The sequence below is a fragment of the Ambystoma mexicanum genome, chromosome 12 (genome assembly GCF_040938575.1).
Source record: "Ambystoma mexicanum isolate Mex_15411 chromosome 12, UKY_AmexF1_1, whole genome shotgun sequence".
Lineage (NCBI taxonomy): Eukaryota > Metazoa > Chordata > Amphibia > Caudata > Ambystomatidae > Ambystoma > Ambystoma mexicanum.
The window spans coordinates 526,585,085-526,597,502 of record NC_090936.1 but is presented as its reverse complement, the minus strand read 5'-3'; the positions used below and the strand labels follow the sequence as shown (position 1 = coordinate 526,597,502).

The window sequence follows — 12,418 nt, the reverse complement described above, 5'->3', positions numbered from 1 at the left end:
AGACACTCTGCATAGTCCACAAGGCCTTTTTGGGGCCAGGGCCCGCACTACCTTCAACTCTGTCTCCCTAAATACTCTCCTTCTAGAGCCCTCCGCTCGTCTGGCTCCAAGTCCCTCCGGGTGAGCCGCTTTTCAAAACAGAGATTTGTGGGCAGATCTCTTTCCTCTTCAGGCACTTCCCTCTGGAACAGCCTCCCTGCCTCTCTCTGTCTTGAGCCTAATCACCTTAAGTTCCAGAAACTCCTCAAGATCTTCCTCTTCTCTTCCCCTTTCTCTCTCCCCCACTACGATCGCCTACTTCCCTCTCCCTTTCTCAGCTCTGTTTGACGACTGGTCACCTGCTGCACCTCCAGAACCACACAGGTTTCAGGCTCCCCGTCAGTCCTCGCACTTTCCCCTAGGCCTCTGCACTCCACCCACCACTTATGCACTTCTTTACTCATTTCTTGCGAATTGTAACCTCTCTGTACTTAACCCTGGACTGGGCGCACTTGTTCCCTTCCCCCCCTCCCTTTCATTCCAGGTCTGGCACTTACGTTACCTAGCATGTACTGGGTCTGGTCAGACAGACTTAGTACGGTAGCTTTTTTTGTTCTGTATGTCCTTCTCCCCTCCCCCCCCCTTATTACCTTACCATCTGTTGGACTACTTGAAACGTTGTTGGCCGAGTACGGTATCTTAAAGAATGTGGGCCTCATCACGAGTCTGGCGGTAACTGTGCTGGTAAAACTGGCAGGTAGCCTCCGGACCCATAATGAATGACCACCGCCTGACTTGCTGGAATTACCGGGCATTACAGCCCCGGCGATCCGGTAAGTCAGGCGGCGGCAATTGTTAATCCCCATTCCCATATGAGTCCCAGAAGACTCAATGGGAATGGGGACCATGGAAGCACCAGCACCATTAATAGTAGTGCTGGTGATTCCGTGAACAGTGCCGGTGCTTCCATGAACAGGGCCAGGTGCTGTTCCGCACGCCAGGGCAGACCAGGCATGCGGAACGGCACCAGGCCACAGACTTGTACATTGCCGGTCTGGTGACAACGGCACCGTTGTTACCGGACCGGCAAACTCGCTATGAGACCCTATATGTTCTTCTGCCTCTCCTTCCCCTTCGCTCCTTCCTTTTGTCTTACACCTGCCTGTACTTTTAGTAAGGCCATCGGGCCAGGTTTAGCTAGACATTTTGCAAGATCATTTGGAAATTTCAAGGCCTAAGAATGACTCTGTGTTCCCATGTTCCTGTCCCGCCTTGAAGCGCTTTGAAGCAATTCACCTGTGTATAAGCGCTCTATAAATAAACAATTGCAATTACAACAGCAAACGCTGCCTGACACCTAGTACCAAACATTTCCAAAATCTGATTACATTTTACCTTTCACTCCACAAATACATTAGGCCTAAACAAATTCAATCAATGCAAAAGGCACTTCCCTGCTCCCCACCAATGCGCCTGCAAATGAGAAAACCCATGTTCCCCACTCTATTTCAGTTTTATAAACAAATAGTTAATTGGTCTCTTCAACAGTAAGTCATCCTTGCCTTCACATCTTTTCATGACTTCTCACCATCCTTTCCAGCACAGGCTGTGCCACACTACCCTGAACAACACCATCTTCCTATTTGATGACACTTTCTACAGACAAATAAAGGGTGTAGCCATGGGGGCAGTGTACACACCATCTCTGCCCAATTTGTTCATGAACCACTTTGAACGAACACATGTATTCTCCAACCAGGACTTCATAGCATACATACAGAGTTGGCACAGATTTATTGACAATGTTCTAATGATCTGGTCAGCAACGGAACAGCAACTAATGGAGCTTCAAGGAATATCTCAACAAGAACCGGTTCGGTTTAGAGTTCATGGGAACACACAGCCCACACCAAATTGAATGCCTGGATCTTAGCATTAGTGTCAACAATGGGGAAATGCTAACCAGCACATACAGAAAACCAACGGAAGTAAACTCGGTACTGCATGCCTCTAGCTGCCATCGGAAGACCACAATCAACAATATTCCCAAGGGGGAATACATCAGAGCGAGAAGAAACTGTAACAATGAAGCAGCATTCACAGCGGAATGCTAACTACCCCAGGAGCGCTTCACACAAAGAGGATACAGACAAGAGGCAATAACAACCGTGAGCAATAAAGCCAGGCATTCTCAAGAAAGACCCTACTCAAGCTTAAAGTAAGGGGGGAGAGCATGGATAGTAAACTAAGATATGTAATGCAATACCAACAAGACAGTCACAAAATACAAAGGATACTGGCTAAACATTGGCACATACTCCAGATTAATGATGATATAAAAACATGGATAGCGGAGAGACCGCTCATGGCTTACAGTAAAGCCCCCACTCTAAGAACAATACTTAGCCCATCATTTATGACAACAGACGAACCGACAAAAGACAATTGGTTAACAACAGCTAAACCTAAAGGGTTCTTCAGATGTGGCGCTTGCTCAATGTGGAAATATGCACTGGAGACCAAGACTCACCTTTCGGGACAGCCTATACCACACGATCACTGGTTTTTTGAACTGTAGAACAAAGTATGTAATTTATGTGATTGTATGTACATGCAAACTAATGTATATAGGCAGCACCATCAGGGAGCTACGAATCAGAATATGGGAGTACCTGGGGACACTCAAGTCACAAGAGGCCAAATATCCCCTTGCACAACATTGGCAAGAAAAGCATCAATTGGAACAAAAACAAGACATTAAATTCATCGGTCTGGAAACCGTTGGAACGGAACCAAGAGGTGGGGATCGAGAACTAAGTCTACGACAAAAGGAAGCCAGGCTAATCTGCAAATACAGAAATGTGCTGCTGGGCCTCAACACAACATGAAATGAATGTATTTCTGTAATGCACGTTACCAATAACAATTGTCTTCTACCAGACGTAACAGTTTGTAGATTCTAACAACAGTTGGGTATTTGTAACTGCATAACCCCTCTGGCTATGTATTCATTTCACTATTCAGAAACATACCACTGCCCACACATACACAGGCATTGGTCGCTCAAACTAAATCCAGAACAACAATAGGTTCAGCCTTTGCAACAATTCTGATTTTAAACACGGCACGCAGCTGTTACGCCATTCACCTTGCTGCCATGCCCTTTACACATAATGTAGACCATTTGTCACTTTCCTACCCCGATCCATGCAATTTTTGGCATATCCATCAAAGTTGCTCAACCATTGGTAATATTCAGCACACAGAAAGAGCCTAGTCAGGCAATGGTTAAACGCCAACGGGACTGCTTTCCGGGGAACCTCACTTGACCACACTTCATCATAGCGCTGCCACCAATCACTGGCCCTCACGCATGGACCAATCAAGGGACCTCTCTCTCTCTTTCTCCTTTAATGGCTCCCCGATAGTTACACAGGATCGCTTCATCGAGCAGATCACCGCGGGACCACGTACGGCACGCACATCCAACCGGGACTAGGTAAGAAGGCCAACTGCCCCCTTGTCAAGGTATTTTACAACTCTGACTATAGATATTTGAACTTGGGAGCACTGCAATCCTTAGGGGCTACCTATGGCACTCTGAGACCCGCATTAAGCAGAGAATATTTACACAGAGACGCCGCTCGGGCAGTCTGTTCTCACACACCATTTCTGTGGGAGGGGTGCCTCGCCTTCATGTGAATATGCAAGTCAAGTCGAATTCATCGGATTCCAACACGCAGAATCACAAAACTGAACATCAAATGAAATTCTAGGTTCGTAACATTACGGCAGCATACACCAGCAGTGATATTTTAAACACTATTGTTTGTGGTGGCACTGTTGTGCCTTATTGACGTTCAAGAAAAGATGACACTCCCACAAGGGAGACCGTAATGATAATCAGTTTCCGTAATGTTATGAAATAGAAACCAACTACCTAACACTGGCATTGCATTGGATACAAACTAAATTTATCAACATGCACGGCGGGTATGTGGTCACCAGTACCTCTACTCAGCCTCTACACATATAGTGAAATAAGCGATTCAACATAATCAGATTTGGACTTAACTCTTGCTATCACAACGCACGGTTCACCCGAATATGGAGAGCATATTTGCAACTAACGCTGTATTCACCTAGGAGAGACACCCAACACAATGTGAGGAGTTACGCAACCTAGATCCAGCCAGCATACTACTATTATTATACAGTCAATTCCAATGACTGGATCATGATATTAATCAACTAGCACAGGTGACGCATGCAGCACAGCCAATCGGGTAATTTTTTAAGGGTGAAAAAACTACCACGACCTAATCACCACTCAAGGGCCTTAACTTTTGAACACTCGCGTTAACCTTAGCTAGCTGCAGCTAACTCATCTATTAATCATCATGCTCACTTAACCCAACAGAGACTAACCAGTACAAACATTGAAAGTGACTGAAGCCCTCACTAACCAGAACCAAGATATTGACATTACTGGTAAGCTTGCCCTTCTTAGCAATTACCAAGCCAGGAAACAGACGCATTAATGATGGATGCTAACAAGATCTCACTTCTGTTTCTGTTTCCTCCTTATTTTTCTCACACCAATCGACATATTCACTTCATTACCCTGCTCATAAAATGTGTTCATTACCGAATTAACTTTAACTGTAACTCATCTGATTCATATGGGCAATGTGACACTGTACAAATACTAACATACCACTGGGAACTAAATGTGAACTATGCACACACCTGGCACTTGTCACGGATTTGTCATGCAATTATATATGCAAAATGTACGCTGTGGTCTCGTTCGCTTATGAACAATTATACAAAAATTTAATTGACTTTAACTTTTCCATAAAATATTACCACAACTGCAAATAGCACTATTCACTGGGCACTCTGTCACGATAAATCATCACTTGCACTATAAACATCCTTGAGAAAAACTTTAAGGTTGAAACACGTGTTGGCACCAGTTAAACCTAGGCAATTACCTATTCGGTACACTATGGAGGTCTGAAATTACTAGAATGTATGTCACAAGAATGACAATTGGTGTTTGAAACACTAGATAAATAATAAAGCAATACGTATTGCAAACACTTACCAAGTGTGGAAATTAAAACTTATTTAAACCAAGAACCACTTGGTCAGCGCCAGAGTAGGACGTTTGGATCTCAGGTACCACAGCATCGTCCCACGCTACCCCTCCATCCTAACCTTTGTTTCAAAACCCTGAGCTATCTCATAATCCCTAAATGCCCATGCATAAAGGTTCAGTTAGTTTCCATGGCCTCACTGCAGTATGGCAACACACCCTGTTAATTGAATACTGTTTAATATTCCCATTGACTGCCTAGTTCTGTTCCTATATATCCCCTGATGCTGGGGATCCATTCTCAATGAGGCTTTCAACCTTTATTATTGGGAGTTTAGCACCTAAATACAATCAAATACTGCACAATATAAGCTAAATCCTTGATCACTTCCTGATAGCTTTGGTATATATTTAGTTAGTTAGTTAGTCAGTTAGTGTTTCGTAACATGCTACATTAAAGTAAAGTCTCCTCAAGTGTAAGTGATGCAGATTAAGTGGGAAGAATTAGAGAAAGCTAACAGCTAACCTGAAGATGACATTCTGAAACCTGATTGACCGAGGTTGGGATAAAGCAGGGGGTAGAGGCAGACTAAGGATGGGGTAAAGGTCAGGGGTGGTGACAGTTAAGGCTGCATTCTGTGTCCAGACTGAGGGAACAGAGACAATACAAAGGTCATGAAGGATGAACAGGCAGACAGTGAAGTCCAGCAGCTGCATTTCTGAAGAAGAGCTAGCGAGAAAGGAGAAGACTGATGTGGACTCAGTAATGTAGAGTAAGTAGCAAGACTAGGTCACATTAACTATGCAAATGCAAAATAAAACAGACATGTTATCATCATATCATAGGAAAAGTTGTGTGATGGGGCCTACCGGTTCATGACTGTGTCTCTAGCCTCAAGGTGTTTGGGAGCATTGGTCAGGATGTAAAAGGGCATGTCTTGACTCACCAAGACACTGTGGAAGGCTCACAGGTCTGATCACTGCTGAGGCAAACAAAGGTTTTGTGTCCTTAAGCACTCTGCCCAGAAGCACAAGCCTAGGGTTTGGTCAAGAATATAAATAGAATCATTATAGTAACCATAACATAAATGAGGAAATGAAGATCTGAGGTTGTTTTTGCTCGCTTTTCAGGAGCTTTTGCCAACTTGGCAAATTCGGATATCTGACATACAACCTCTCCCAGATGTTGTGGAGGGCCTAGGGAAGTAAGCAGAAAGGTTTTGCAATATGTGTTTTTTTAGGCATGGCTTCAACATGCTCAGGCTCACCACACGGTGAGTAAATTCCAGACATACCCTGGCACTGCGACCACCTCTGTCCAGCGATCCCTCCTTTCGGCACTGTGCCCCATACAATACAGACAAGTCCCAGGATAAATTGGGTCCAATTGTACACATAGCTCCTCTAGCTTTTCCTTCTCATGACTTCCTGAGTATCTTACCTATCCTCCGTCCTCATTCCGAGCTACTCTACTCTTCGATAGCGTTACTGAATGTTTTACCATATTCCACCTTTGCCGCGCTGATAGGCAAAGCGCTTCAATGCCATAACCTAGCCAAACTATGCACACTAAAAGTCACAATAAACCTGCTGGGGAAAGAGGTTGTTCTTAGAACCTTTATGTTATTAGATTGTTTTTGGTCAGTGAACCAACAAGCAGGTGCTGTCCTTAACCAACCTCCCAGGTTCTGGCTGCTCATTATTTTAGGTTACATAGGCTACAGGTCTGGTCATGCCAGAAGCTGGTGGCCAATCCCTTGTTCCTACCTGGTTGCCAGTTGGGTCTCAGTGAGCTGTAGTGCCTTCTTCCAGTTGTGGTTCCCAACGAAAGGGGGGCCTCAGGTAACCGGCATAGCTGCATCCTTGCAGCCCTAAGTAGTTGCTGTAATTGAATGAGGCATTTGTAAATTTCACCCTTTTTTAAATTCCCATGAAGCCATCTCGCTAGAAAATCTCAGCACTATTTCTGACCCATTTTATTTCTATTAGGCAGCCAATATAGCAGCGCGAGAAACTGTCTATGATTTTGCCACTTTAAGTTAATTTGTCATTTTAAATGGGTCGTAGGTAATGGGCATGCATACCATGTCCACAACAAGCATGATTGTACCATTTTCAGGCACATGGGTGTTCAGGCATGCCTCATTTCCCACAGACCTGGTGGAATAGAATTTAGCTACTCTTGTGGTGAACCCCTCAATCAAATGAGAGCCCAGCTTTGATCAAGAGAACCCCTCAACCCACTGGGAAATAAGGTTTGAATGTCCCCAGCAAAGTTATTTTCCGAGTACAGATACTACCAAGCATCTTTTCTTTTCATTTATAGCATTTATTTATGTCAGGAAAATGTACCATAAATGTGATGATAGGATGACTGTGGAACTTCCCAGGGCAACTGTCCATGCCATTGATTTTAAGCCCAACACATATCAGTAGTTTCTTGTGGTCCCATACAGTGGGGTTTAATCAAGCTGTTTGGGCTGGACTGGCCCATTTGGGGTGGGATCCAGCCGTATTTGCTTATTGACTTTCCTCTTCCGTAATGTTTGGCAGGCTGTAAAACAATGCGCAGGAGGGTTACCCAGAGCCATGCATGTGTTTATGATTAATTCAAAACCTTCCAGCCATCACCCTTATTTTTGCTTAGGTCGATTTACTGGTCATATAAAAGCATGCAGAGCAGCATTTCAAATTGATCAGTTGAGTTGTTTTTGTTCAATCTAAAGTTTTCTTTTCACACAGATGTATTTTGGGTGCACTCAACTCCTGCCACTTTGCGGGATATAAACAAGGAGCTCCATTCCAGTGATAGCATATACAGTGAATATAAAGACACGGAATCATTGAGGCAGGCAGGATCTGGGTAGTGGAGAGGAATTGCTTGGCTGTGAGTTATTTGCTTATTTAGCTACTACCCTGTTTGATCCCACTGTCTGTGGAACTGGAAAAGTTCATCAATATAATCCCTCCATATATCAAAATGTCCCTCCTCCAGATGGGCAAAGCACTTTTACTTTGATTTTGCTTAACTCTCCGCCCATTACAAATATTAATAATTATTTGTGAATGAGCCATTTCCTTTTTACTGGATCCTGTTGAAGAATCCCTTCCACCTCCCGGAATGCTGCCTTTCTCAGTGAACCCCCCATTTCCCCAACACCTGTCACTGGACGAATGACCACAGCAGCTTGTGTAAAATCACAGCTCAGCTTAATCTCCCCACTCCCACTAATTCACAGCAGAATGGCTGTCCTGAGCTTCAATTCTGGGTTGATCAAGGGTTCCTGGTGCTACTTTACTTCCCAAGTAGATAGCAATACCTTCCTGCATAGTGTAACCAATGCCCTCAAAAAGTCAATTTCCCGTAGAATAGTGACACTTACAAAAAGAATAATAGAACTTCTGCTGACCAGACTATGGTCCTTGAAGTTTTTAAGGTCAAGGGAGAGATTGCAAATGCTACCATTAATGCTAGTTCAGTTCTTACCATAATTTTATCCAAGGCTCAACCTGTTAACAATTGCAGATTTCCAAATGGAGACTCAGCTGTTCCACAACTGTCTGACCATTTCACACACACAGCTCATGTTGTCAAAAGATCAGTGTTGGATCCTGAGGTGCCTGCTATAAAAAGGAAAATACCTCAAAGGAGAAAAGCATTTGCCAAAAGGACAGTAAAGTTTCAGTGCCTTTAAGAATGAACAAAGACATCTTCACGACCAAGGGTAAATTGCTGTGCTGTACAGTGTCTCTCTTTCCTGTATCTTCCCCAAATTTAAACTAGTACATTTTTCATTGGAAGAGTTTTGTGTGGGGAAAGATGAATGAGCGTTGTGTTCTTCCCTTTTTCGAGGGGGTCTCATTTTCTATTGTCATTGGAAGAGTTTCATCTGGGGTTACAGCACTCTGTATTGTGTATTGTTTTCTTCCTATTTGTGAGGGCATCATTAATTTGCTATTGCTATTGGAAGAGTATGAACAGAGCCACAGTGTTGCATGCTGTGTGATTCCCATTTGCGAGGATTTATGACATTAACAGGATGTTTGTTTTCTTTAATGGCAACGCCTCTACCACTGCTGCAAATCGTCTAGGAGAAGGCATTGCCACTGGATGACAACATCAAGTTTGAGAAGGGTAAGGGGCTAGAGCATCTTTCTTACAAACTTGATGAAGGAGTGGAGGTGCAAGAAGTGTGAAAGAGGAAGCATTGCGCAATAGGTCGGCAAACCACACCATTGGGTGAGAAAAGGAGCTGGGACCAGATCCAGTCTATGATCTTTGTGATGAAGTTGATGATGTATAGGAATTTTCCTCTAATGACAAATAAGGACTTTTTGGTGCCCACAAAAGAGCCTGCACCTTGATGCAGAGGATTTTACTGACATGTACAGGGATGTGCACAGGTCAAGAGGCAGGGATATTCACAGGTAGTACTGGCAGGGGTCATCACTTTTTATATTCAGTATATAACCGAGGAAGAACCACGGTAGGAACCCCTGAATTCTTCTCTGGCCTTCCATGTCTTCCACCCCAGCAGCCCATCCCCCTCAAATATCGCTGCCAGGCCTCCATGGACTGTCTTCACCTCCACACCTTTAGCTATCCACCCAATGACCCACCTCTGCCCCTTGACACTGTACCCACTTGAATTGACTGTTGAATGCCATACCATTTCGCCCTTGATGGCAACACTGAATTGATGACAGCTACTCCCACACCACCAATCCCATGTACACTGGTCATGGTCACCCCAGTAACCCTGATCCCTATCTACAACCCCCTGCCCTCGTTTCTCTGCATGCTAGCATAGATTTGTGGCCCATGCCGGATCGTTCCAAGAAAGAATATCAAAAGGTACACCTATGCCCAACTATCTATTGACAGCCAGAGGATGAACGGGGCATCTTTAGGAACAACAAACACTCTCGAAGTGAAAGGGTCCACATTCTGTTCAAGCAGTTGGTCAGTTTCAAACAGTGTCAGCAATGGGTTAAAACGTTACCTTCCATGGTTCAGTCAACAAGGCATCCCTACATCCTAGCCGTATGAGCATAATCCTGTCCTTTCAAGGTTCATATGATCTAACACCCAGCACTTCAATCACAGATCAATACATTCTTGAGGGTACAACACTGCATCACGTCTTTATTGACACACTAAACCACCACACGGGAATTACTGAGACTATCCTCCATTGGTTAACCTAATTCTGACAAGACTAGCATCAGTTCATCCAGATGCATACCTCAATATCAACCCCACTACCGTTCACTTACTGAGGATCCATCCTTCCACCCTTGATCTTCAACCTCTAGATGGAGACCCTGGGATCCCTCCTTCCCAATCACAAAATCCATAGTCACCACTAAGCAGATGCTACACAAATCAACCTCAAAATATCGTCCATCAAATTATACCAGCCCAATGCCTGCCTCCTGCTGTTACAAATCTGGATATCTAGCACATATCTAACTGAACCGCACTAAAATAGAATTCCCCCATCTCTCCAATAACACCAAACATACCCAGATCTAGAGCTTGATTTCCCCCCACTGATGATACCATGTTCCAAGTCCTTGGGATTCCACAATAACAGTTACCTGTCCTTCATAACATGCATTGCAAAGAGAAACCTGAGAGCTCAGTACCAGCTAGCTTGTTTTTGGAAAATCAAGCTCTTCCTTCAGACAATAACTTCCAATCCATGGTATAGACATTCCACATTTCTCTCCTACATGGTGGGACCTCCCTGCTCACAGGCCTACCCACCTCCACTCTGGTACCAATGTGAAGCATCCTCCACATCAGAGCCTGCCACATCAGACGCTTCTGCAAATTTGACCACATTGCACCCATACTCATTGAACTACATTGGTTGCCCCTACAAGCACCCATCACATCCAAGACCGGCTGCATCATTGACAAAGCTGTCACCTTGCTTGCTCCATCACACCTGGCCGATAAGGTCACTGTCTCTAGCAGCCAATACTCCACAAGAAGCCAGAACATGTTCAGATTACAGTTGTCAAATTGTAAAAATGAAAAAACAGGAACTAGGCTTTCTTGATCTGTCCCTACAGGCTTTGGAACCTCAGACCCATTAATATTAGACTCGCAGTCACCCGCATGTATCTCACAAATGGGCACAAGACCCAGCTCTTCAAAGAGCATGTTCTCCATAACCATAAAAGCCCTGATCCCACCCCCAGCCGACCCCACCTCATCCCCAATAACTGCCCTTGTTGCTCAACTATAATTTAACACAACCCTGTTGTATGTTTGCTCCTAACATGTAATCCTATTAACCAATAATGCACACTGCTCTGCTGCATCTCGAAGCAAGGTTTGCATTCAATAAATACCCTAAATTAATAAAAAATAAAAACGTGTGTAACGCCTTGCATAGCCCCTAGCCATCACCCCTTCCCGCTCATTTAGGCAAGTCTCTTTCCCATCCACCTCTGGCCAACACATAACATGCCTCAAACCTTCAAAGACTTTCCCTGAAGCACTACAAAACGGGGCCACCTAACTGATCAACAATCTTTTGAATATGTTCCAATTGATGTATGCACTTATTTAATTTTTGAAATTGCTATTTAGGAGGGTTTACCTCCTGAGCCCCTGACCAGCTCCTATCCTCTACTTCTCCCACACTAGCAGTATTTGCTTTTAATCAGGGGTTTCATCCCTTGTGCTCCCTTTTTGCTCCCTCTCCCTTCCGCAAACATTGCACCCCTCACACCTCACATACAAAAACATACACAGGCGCACACACACCCACTTATCTTTTCTCCACGCCAGGGTCTTTCCTCTTACGAGCTGCTCTGAGGCTGATACTGTCAGCTCCTGTGCACACTCATGTGTGGTGTGAGGCTCAGCCTGCTTGCAGCCTTCTGCTGCAGCCTTCGGTATGTTGTCCTTGTTGCCCGCGATCAATAGATCACAAGCAAAAGGCTGCATACCATTGAACACATTATTCAGATTCCTGCAAAGGTGCAGAAACTTGGTTTGAGGACATAATCTGGACAATTAAGGTTTATGGGATGCTCTACTATTCAGTCACCTCCTACGTTGTTAAAGGTAATTCCTGATTCTCTCCATTTCACAAATTTTTAGCAAGACCAAACCTCAGCCATTAACAAGGGCTCAGAATGGCCTTCGGTTCAGACCTCTGCATCCCTCATTCAAGATATCATACACATGGAATAACCTTTAAAAGGTGTTCAGCAGCACTGAGCACAGAATACATGCCACCTGTTGGTGTTCCAAGTTTCCACACCATAGCAGAAACAGAGAATTTTGTCAAACTACATACTCTAGCATCAACGTTATGT

General features: G+C 44.3%; 1 protein-coding gene across 2 annotated transcripts in view; it reads left to right on the top strand.

The window, feature by feature from the left end:
* The window catches only part of LOC138513745 (scavenger receptor cysteine-rich type 1 protein M130-like), a 490,460-nt gene that overhangs the window by 469,160 nt on the left and 8,882 nt on the right, over positions 1-12,418 (top strand). The window contains exon 8 of one of the 2 annotated variants that reach the window (XR_011281805.1): positions 9,173-9,215. The exons of the other annotated variant lie outside the window; for it this stretch is intronic. The gene's annotated coding sequence lies outside the window, so the exon portion shown is untranslated. The remainder of the gene's footprint in view (positions 1-9,172; positions 9,216-12,418) is intronic. 2 annotated transcript variants of the gene reach the window in all.